This window comes from Panulirus ornatus, chromosome 62 (genome assembly GCF_036320965.1).
Source record: "Panulirus ornatus isolate Po-2019 chromosome 62, ASM3632096v1, whole genome shotgun sequence".
In the NCBI taxonomy this organism is placed as follows: domain Eukaryota; kingdom Metazoa; phylum Arthropoda; class Malacostraca; order Decapoda; family Palinuridae; genus Panulirus; species Panulirus ornatus.
The window spans coordinates 4,005,332-4,015,665 of NC_092285.1; positions in this window are offsets into that span (position 1 = coordinate 4,005,332).

The following is a 10,334-nucleotide window of genomic DNA, read 5'->3' on the forward strand; positions in this document are numbered from 1 at the left end:
TCAGACGCTTCAAATGCCCTGATTCAATCCATTGACAGCACGTCGACCCCGGTATACCAAATCGTTCCAATTCACTCTCTTCGTTGCACGCCTTTCACCCTCCTGCATGTTCAGGCCCCGATCACTCAAAATCTTTTTCACTCCATCTTTCCACCTCCAATTAGGTCTCCCACTTCTCCTCGTTCCCTCCACCTCTGACACTTATATCCTCTTTATATATATATATATATATATATATATATATATATATATATATATATATATATATATATATATATATTCCTATGAGTCCACGTGGAAAATGAAACACGATAAGTTGCCAAGTGTACTTTCGTGTAATAACCACATCATCAGGGGAGATGTGATTATTACACGAAAGCGCACTTGGGAACTTATCGTGTTTCATTTTCCCGTGGAACTCTTAGGAATATACTTGATCACGTGCAATGCATATGTGCGTATGTGGACGTGTATGTATATACATGTGTATGTGGGTGGGTTGGGCCATTCTTTCGTCTGTTTCCTTGCGCTACCTCGCTAACGCGGGAGACAGCGACAAAGCATAATAATAATGAAAAATAAATATATATGTATATACAGAAGTCATTAAATCTTTAAGGTCAACAGCATTTACGACGGCAATCATACGAACACACACACACACAACACACACACACACAACACACACATACACACACACACACAATAAACACACACACACACACACACACACACACACACACACAATAAACACACACACACATAACACACACACACACATACACACACACACACACACACACACACACACATACACACACAACACACACACACACATAACACACACACACACAACACAAACACACACACAACCTAACCAAATCTTTTGTGGCAGCTGGTGGTGGAAGAGAGTTCTACAATTTTTAGGAATCTATAAATGAATCTCTTTGATACATAATATCCTACATATAAGAACACATTTACAGGAATTTAACAACATACCAGCCAGAGTTCGCCTTTGACCTTATAATTTATGTTCCATGGTACAACCTGCGCTTATTTCTGGGTCAGAGTGGGACACTTAAATACGACTAATGAATGAAAAAAAAATAACAATATGGTCATTCAAGCACTTCACCTCATTCAAACATAACCAACCATACTACATAGTTATCTACAACACAGGAAGAGAAATATAACACCGGGCAGATAATAATGTTGTGTTTATATCAACCAGTGTCATGTAGTGTTCATTCATTAGACCAATATAGTATGACCTTGCCCTGCCTTCATTTGTCCACCTTCCGCCATATTGTGTGACCTTGCATCATTCCCAGAAACCATTACAATCATGAAAAAAGAAAAATAATGAGAGTGTTTCTGCGAACCCGCTGATAAAGTTCATGTCTGATGTGTTCCATCAAAACAAAGCCAGACTGCCTTCATACATATCTCATGACATAATAACCTAAGTACCCCATGACGAAGACAGCGACTGGGACGTTTTCTGTTATCAAATTGAATGAAACGTTTTCTTTCAGCAAGGGGACTTACACGTTTTCTATATCAGGTTTGGCCACTCTAACTCCTAACTTACTGACCTAAATTTTTTCCCCCAAATCTTTTTTTTTAGGTTATCAAGGTAGATGAAAAATACCACAGAGGAGTGTTGTCAACCGTAGGGACATATTCCTAAACCTTGGGACTTTTGACTTATTTTCAAAGAAGTAGGGACGCCTAGGCAACATTCTTAAAAACCTGGGGACTTTAAACTTTCATTGATAATTAGCATATTTTTCTGTAAAAGAAAAAAAAGTAGCAAATAAAAGAAATTTCATTTACTTTATGCAATTATAAAGTCCCTCCTTCACTTACTCGTTTTCTTTGACGAAAAATCCAGAACATTCTGTCTCAATCATATAAATGCGTTATTTCAAGTGTATAAGCACATTGATTACTGCCCTACAAGATGAATATATCAGAATAACAAGATTAATTATGAAATAATTTCATCCAGCCAGAGTTTGTATATTTAACAAAGACTGAACATGATAATACAAGCCATCTTCTTCCTCTTTAGCAAGTTGGTTTGGGAAGCGTGTGAATGAATCCATTTTGTTTTCACTTGATGATGAAAATAATAATAATAATAATAGCCATTTCAGGATGAGATGTCTTATCTTTATCAAACAGTATTTGTTGAGCTAAAAAAAAATATAAAGATAAAAAGGCTGCCTCTCTTTGATCCTTTGTTAAATGAAATGAAATTCATATATCTAAGATTGAATTGGATTTTGAGGCGAAAGGAAGAAAACTCAAAGCTGAACAAATTGACGTAGAATCTCAAGAATATGATAATTAGAAAATGGGAGGAATTACCAGCATAACTCAATGCTGATGAACGTGATAATCTGTGTCTTAGGAAAAGTTATGAAGAACTTTACTTTTATCTTTCCAAACTAAGAAACTTTTCAGCCCAGTATGTTTTTTAGGAACCTCGCCCCTCGAGCAAAGTTCAACCTAACTTTGCCACACTCCAATGGCAGAAACTGAGAGGGAATGAGTTATTAAATTCCTTAATATTAATCAATTCTAAAATGAAATCCAAGGATAAAAAAACTGCCTTGATTTTGCAAAGGGACCAACCAATGTAGGATCACAAAGAGCAAAGTTTTTCCTATTATCTTTCCATTTAGGTCTTACGTTAGACATATTGCTATGTTGATTAAATATGAATGAAATCTGATTATTAAATGCTACAAGTGTTATTATAAATTGGATAAATATCCACATCCATTATCGTGGCAGAAAATATGGCATCGCTCTATCTATTAACTATCTATCAACTATTTCATAAAACATATACCATGTATTTTCCCGCTGGTATGATCATTATGAATAATTAATAGACTTACCTAAGCAATGAAATATATTATTGAAAACAAGCTATGTGAACTTTATATATTTTCCTAAATCAATTCATGAATAAAATTTAGAAAACTGAATGTTAAAAAAAAAAAAATATATAAACTTTTCTGATAAAAAATAAATGTCATTACGTTCATTATTTGGTTCTTCTCCATAAAGCTTATTAATTACTTAAGAGACATTTTAAGTTAAATTCATGTTGGGACAGGCAAAGGGACTTTGATTATGTACATAGGCACATAGGAACATTATGTACATAGGAACTTCTCATAACTTCTTTCGGGATATTTGGATCAAAAACTAAATCTTCTGAAAAACCCACCAAACCTTGCATATATATATATCAGCTAACTACACATTTAGACAAAATTACTGAAATTTTATATGAAATTTGAAGATAAGAAGTTACCAATAATATTATTATGTGTCCACAGACGTGAGTTGGTTGACAAGAGGCACAAACATGGCGACAATACACTCAGCAGAAGTGTCCACACAGGTCAAAAAAAACATGTCAAGTTTACCTTATCTGATGATGGTCCCAGCTCGCGGGGCGCTACGCGCACTCCTTCCCGACCAACTTCTTCGTTGACACACTGCCAAGAAATGTTGACGCACTTCCATGACGAAATTAGTCACAAAATCAAGAGTAAACAACCAGCGACCTCTCCTCCTGACGGGCCATGTTCTTCTGAGTGACAATTGTCCCTCCAAAAGCATGACGGGAAATGCACTGCATGACAGTGCGATAATTACAATTATTGCAATATTGAAAAATTAATCATTGTAAACATGAACATATTAAAACTTGTAGATTTTGCCGATATAAAACCACTGCTTTATGTGTCGTCAACGCGTGTGTAGTTACGAAGGTGTATTAACATGTTTTTGAAGGTTCATCATGGCGGCATTTGGAATAAATTTGAGGTGGGAGGAGCAGAGATGGGAGCGCTTCATTCGCTGCCTTTTAGATAATGTAATGAAGAAATTTACTCCTTATAATTGAAAAATATATAGATTGATTTGTAATAATGGTATTACAATGAAAACATTTTTTAATTCCAGAACAAAGGTTACATCTAAAAATTTAATTCTACTTTCAATGCACCAAAGATTCCACTTCATTATTCATACAAAGGCATATGCCTGACTAAATTTAGTACGATAATCTTTTCCTCATCCCCAAAATGGAAAAGTTCCACATAACTGGAAAGTAAATAAATGATACAGGGCTTGTTTTGTTAGCTACTTAATAGCAGCAATCTTGAAGTACACATTTCCATATCTTCTACACTATACCTTGACCAATGCCCTGGGATATTTCTGACCTGTCATATCTGATGATGAAGCCCATACCTTATGACCTTACCTAACATTACCCTCATCTACTGGCTTCACCATCATTCATGGACCTGACTTGTTTTTCGTTAATTTTGTTTTACTAAATAACAACTTTATTAAGTACTCTACCTACCCATGCTGTAATAACACTGTTTACATGCACGCCATCCCTACCAAGCAGGTTCCTATCATAATCAAAGCCATCCCATATTTATTTACTTTACCTCCTGACTCTTCCAAATACCCTTACCTCTACCGTATATTCCTGACACTCTGCTTAAAACTACAGATCCCACATCATATCTATATGATAGTCCCACTTCCAGGACCTTCTTGTAAGGTCTCTTTGAGGTCCTTCTTGCTCCAAATGTGTCTTATCATTTCCCTGTTTCTGCATGGAGTGTAGCCTTCAAGCTAAAGGATCCCATAAAACTGGTCCTAGGGATATAATGTATCAAATCGTCGAGCTTAGCTCCTAGGCACCATAGGCTCTTCCTATTGACGTTCATAATGCAAAACAGAAGCAAGACCCATCCTCGATTGGTGTCTTTCATTAACTGGAACATATTTCTAGTAATTGTCATCATATCTTTACTAACTGGATTCTTTACTCCTATCAACTTGAAAACTGTTCCTTCTTTCTTGTGTCATTTCTGCTTTAACCATCTTAATTTTCCTTAGTCTTATTCTGAGGATGAGACAGTTGAATGTCTTGTTGATCAGTTAGGATTTTCAATATATAGTGAGGTTAGGCGCCTAAGGATTGTAGGAATGCACATTGTACAAAGGCACGAAAAATAGAAAAGTGTTCGAACTACAAAGGTATGAAATTTTTTAAATGTACCTGGTAAGTTGTATGAAAGGATAGTGATTGAGAGGGTGAAGGGATGTATAGAGAATCAGAATGCAGAGGAACAGTGTGGTATCAGAAGTGGTAGAGGATGTGTGATTAGGTGTTTGCTTTGAGGAATGAGCGAGAAATAATTTTTGAGAAACAAATGTATTTGTATGTGGCATATATGGATCTGTGAAAGCATATGACAGGAATGACAGAGATGCTTTGCAGAAGGTCTTAAGAATATATGGTGTGGGAGGAAAGCAACTAGAAGCAGAGAAGTTTTTAGCAAAGGTGTCAGGCATATCTACAAATAGAGATAGGAGAGAGAATGGTTTCAAGTGAAGGTTGGTCTGTGGTTGTTTAATTTGTTTATGGATGGGATGGTGAGGAAGGTAAATGCAAGAGTCTTGGGAGAGAGGGGTGAGTATGTAGTGTGTGGGGGATGAGAGGGCCTAGAAAAAGCATCAGTTTTTGTTTGCTGATGATAAAGCACACGGAAGATTCGAATGAGCAACTGCAGAAGTTGGTGACTGAGTTTGGAAAGGTGAGTGAAAGAACAAAATCGAGAGTAAATGTGAATAAAAGCAAGGTTATTTGGTTTAGCAGAGTTGAGGGGCCATGGGAGTGGAAGCAAGTCTTATAATGGAGGGGGAAGCAAAGGTTAAAGGAGCAATGAAGAATGTGTTGGGTTACATAAATACACAGATCATATAGACCCAAGGTCCAAGCGAAATGCTCTGGCCTAAAAAAGTCTTTAAAACAGTAAAAGAAAATAATAGAAAAGCAAAGGCTCTCTCCCCACCCTCTGGCAACACACTGGACAGAAAACAGGTAGAAAAAATGTATTGCAGGATTGATATTCCTAAAGCAAATTTTTGTGGTAAAGTCATAAGGTAGAATGAACATGAATATATCATGCATCCCATCACCAACAATGTGCATCCCTTCGTTTTTTGTTATAAAGACAATGGTAAGGATAATCTTGAGCTTTTTTCTTGACTTACTATGTCTAGATTATTCTTGATGTTGAAGAATGATAGTCATTCTTACTTGCTCAAAGCAGATGACACAGGTTAATCAATTTTGGTATGTTACCACAGCATGACCAGGGACATAGCGGAGGTTGAGAAGGTAGCATAATATACGACATTATGTTGACATTAAATGAATTATTCAATACTGGAGATTAACAAGTGATGACGATGCCTGATTTTGAAGAAATGAAGGGTATTGCACTGAATGGTATTTTCTAGGAGCTTTTTCCTCACCAACAATGTCATTGATAAAGAAATATTTTCCACAGTTCACTTCCCCTTGTCAGTGGTGCTGGCACCACTGTGTAGAAAGTTTAAATATAGATTTTGTTGAACTCTTTATTCTAAAACATTCTATTAATTTGCCTCAGAGATGTCTCTTGCTTAGGTAAAACATGTTTTATTCTCAATGTGTCATCATATGGTTTATAAAAGAAATGAATTAGTTTAGTTGCTTTTCTCTGTACTGCTTACAACTTAAAGAATATCCTTGCTTCAGTATTGGACCTAAAACTACAATCCATGTTCATGATGGTCATTCTTACTTGCTCAATCCTAATATCCTAATTGCTTTCTTGGCAGCTTCTTTAGAGAATTTGAAGTTGTTGGAGACAGTAACCCCTTAGACCCTCACACGAGGGGTCTTTTATATTGAGGCCAGTCTGTTCATAAAAATTTGTTGAGGTTTCCTACATGTAACATCTGACATTTGTTTTTTGTTAAATTGCATTTGCTATTTTCTAGACCACTTAGAATTTTATCTAGATCCTTTTGTAATCTTAGCCTAACTTCTTCACTTAATGTGGCATTGCCAATCTTTATGTTATCTGCAAATTTGAACACCTAAGTTATTCACCCCTGCATCAATATTGTTAGTATGAACAAAGAGAGGTAATTATCTGGGGGGAGGGGGGGGGGATGGATGTTTAAAGGTACAGTTTTCTATCTATATCTCTGATTCCTGTTCCACCTGGAACTCCCTCAAGAAGGTAACCCTCTCCATGACCAGTGATCTTCAGTGCAGCTTCTTAGCATTTAGTGCCTCATCCTTAACAGGCCACTGGCAGATGGCAGTGTCTGAAGAGGCTCCTATGTAATGTTCCTACTACTTCTACCTAATGCTCCTGCCTAAATGTTCCCAACTATTGCTGCTATTCATTGCTCCTACCATCTTGCCAAAAGTCAGGACTAACACATAGTTCTCATCACAAGAAAATCTAGTTACAAAGAATAAACTCTGTTACATGCTGTCAAGTGTTACATATGACAAGGAGACATTGAAATTTTTTTGATGTTGAAGGCTCCAGTCATGGACAAAAATCCACATCAAGGCCAGGACTTAATTGAAATACAGAGAAATATGACACTTCTACATAATGCTCGTACCTAAATGTTCCTAACTACTACTGCTGCTATCTATTGCACCTACCATTTTGCCAAAAGGCAGTGCTAACACATAGTCTAGTTACGAAGAACAAACTGTATTTGAAAAGTGTTGTCAAGTGTTACGTAAGCAAAAGAAATGACAGCTAGTTGGGTCAGAGGAATGCAACTTGACAACCACTAAAGTGCTGGCTCACTACACAGCCATCACTAACCCTTCCGATACCCAGGTGGGTGGCGCTGATAATATACATCCTTGGACAGTGGCTGCCTACCAACTACTACCTACCACAGTTGTCCCGGCATTATCATTTATATGTGAGGCATGGACTGTAGACAAGACTGTAGAGGAGGGTGGGTGTGCTGGAAATTAAATGTTTGAAGACAATATGTGGTACGAGGTGGTTTGATCAAGTAATGTAAAGTTATGAGAGGCAAAGTAAAAAAAAAAAAAAAAATGTTGAGAACTGAAGAGGGTGTGCTGAAATGATTTGGAACTATGGAAAGAATAAGTGAGAAAAGGTTGACAAAGGATATATGTCAGAGGTGGAAGGAAGAAGCAGAATGAGGAGATTAAATTGGCAACAGAAGGATGGAGTGAAAAAGATTTTGAGTGACTGGAGCCTGAACATACAAGAGGGTGCAAGGCTTGCTGGGGATAGAATGAATCAGGACAACGTGGTATACAGGGGTCAATGTGCTGTCAAGGGAATGAACTAGGGCAAGTGGAGTGTTGGGAAAAAAGCATTTACTGGGCCTGGTTGTTGACAGGGAGCTTAGGTTTCAGTATGTTATTCATAACAAGTAGTGCTATCTTACTAACACAGAAAATGGCATTCAAGTATGAAAAAAATAACTGCTGAGATGGCATGGGCAACTGAAGCCTTAACAAAGGCTATCTCATTAATGCTCTATACATATACATACACACACAAAGGCTATCTCATTAATTCTCTATATATATACATGCACAAACAAAGGCTATCTCATTAATGTTCTACACATATACATGCACACACACAAAAGGTAAGAGCAAATGATGTGAGGGGAGTGAGTGAGGAATGGGACATATTCAGGGAAGCAGTGACGGCATGGGCAAGAAATGCATGTGGTAAGCAAAAGGAAGGAGGTAGGCAGATTAGAAAGGGTAGTGAGTGGTGGGATGAAGAAGTAAAGTTGTTAGTAAAAGAGAGGCATTTGAATGATACTCACAAGGAAGGAGTGCAAATGACTGGGAGATGTATAAAAGAAAGTGGCAAGAGTTCATGAGGAAGGTGCAAGGGTTGAAAAAGAGGGCAAATGAGAGCTGGGGTGAGAGAGTATCATTAAACTTTAGGGAAAATAAAAAGATGTTTTGGAAGGAGGTGAATAACATGCATAATACGAGAACAATTGGGAACTTCAATGAAGGGGGCAAGGGGGAAGTAATAACAAGTATTGATGAGGTGAGGAGATGGAGTGAGTATTTTGAAGGTTTGTTGAATATGTCTGATGATAAACTGACAGATGTAGGGTGTTTTGGTTGGGGTGGTGTGCAAAGCAAGAGGGTCAGGGAGAGTGGTATGGTTAAGAGAGAAAAGGTGGTGAAAGCTTTGCAGATGAAATTTGCAAGACAGTGGGTTTGGATGGTATTGCAGTGGAATTTATTAGGGAAGGGGATGGCAGTGTTGTTGATTGGTTGGTAAGGATATTCAATGTATGTATGGATCATGGTGAAGTGCCTGAGGATTGGTGGAGTGCCATTGTACAAAGGCAAACAGGATAAAGGTGAGTATTCAAACTACAGAGGCATAAGTCTGTTGAGTATTCCTGGGAGATTATATGGAAAGGTGCTGATTGAGGCTGAAGGTATGTACAGAACATCAGACTGGGGAAGAGCAGTGTGGTTTCAGAAGTTGTAGAGGATGTGTGGATCAGGTATTTGCTTTGAAGAATGTGTGAGAAATACTTAGAAAAACAGATGGATTTGTATGTAGCATTTATGGATCTGGAGAAGGCATATGATAGAGTTGATAGAGATGCTTTGTGGAAAATCTTATGAGTATATGGTGTGGGAGGTTAGCTGCTAGAAGCAGTGAAATGTTTTTACCAAGGATGTAGGGCATGTGCACAAGTGATTGGTTCCCAGTGAAGGTCGGTTTGTGGCAGGGGATGTGATGTCCCAGTGGTTGTTTAACTTGTTTATGGATGGGGTGGTTAGGGGGGTAAATGCAAAATTTTAGAGAGAGGGGAGAGGTTGCAGTCTGTTGGGGACAAGAGGGCCTGGACAGTGAGTCAGTTGTTGCTGTTTGGCGATGATACAGCTTTGGTGGCTGATTCGAGTGAGAAACTGCAGAAGTTGGTGACTGAGTTTGGAATAGTGTGTGAAAGGAGAAAGTTGAGAGTAAATGTGAATAAGAGCAAGGTATTAGGTTCAGTAGGGTTGAGGAGCAAGTTAACTGGGATATAAGTTTGAATGGAGAAAAATTGGATGAAGTGGTGTTTAATATATCTGAGATAGGGCTTAGCAGCAGAGGGTGGGGGAGGGAACAAAGGTTTTGGGGAGCAATGAAGAATGTAAGGATGGAGAGAACATTATCTCGGAGAGCAAAATGGGTGTTTGAAGGAACAGTGGTTCCAACAATGTTATATGGTTGTGTGGAGGAGGGTGGATGTGTTGAAAATGAAATGTTTGCCGATACACTTTACCACACTCAGTCACGAACCTCTGCAGTTTCTCACCTGAATCAGCCACCAGTGCCTTATCATCAGCAAACAACAACTGACTCACTTCCCAAGCCCTCTCATCCACAACAGACTGCATACTTGCA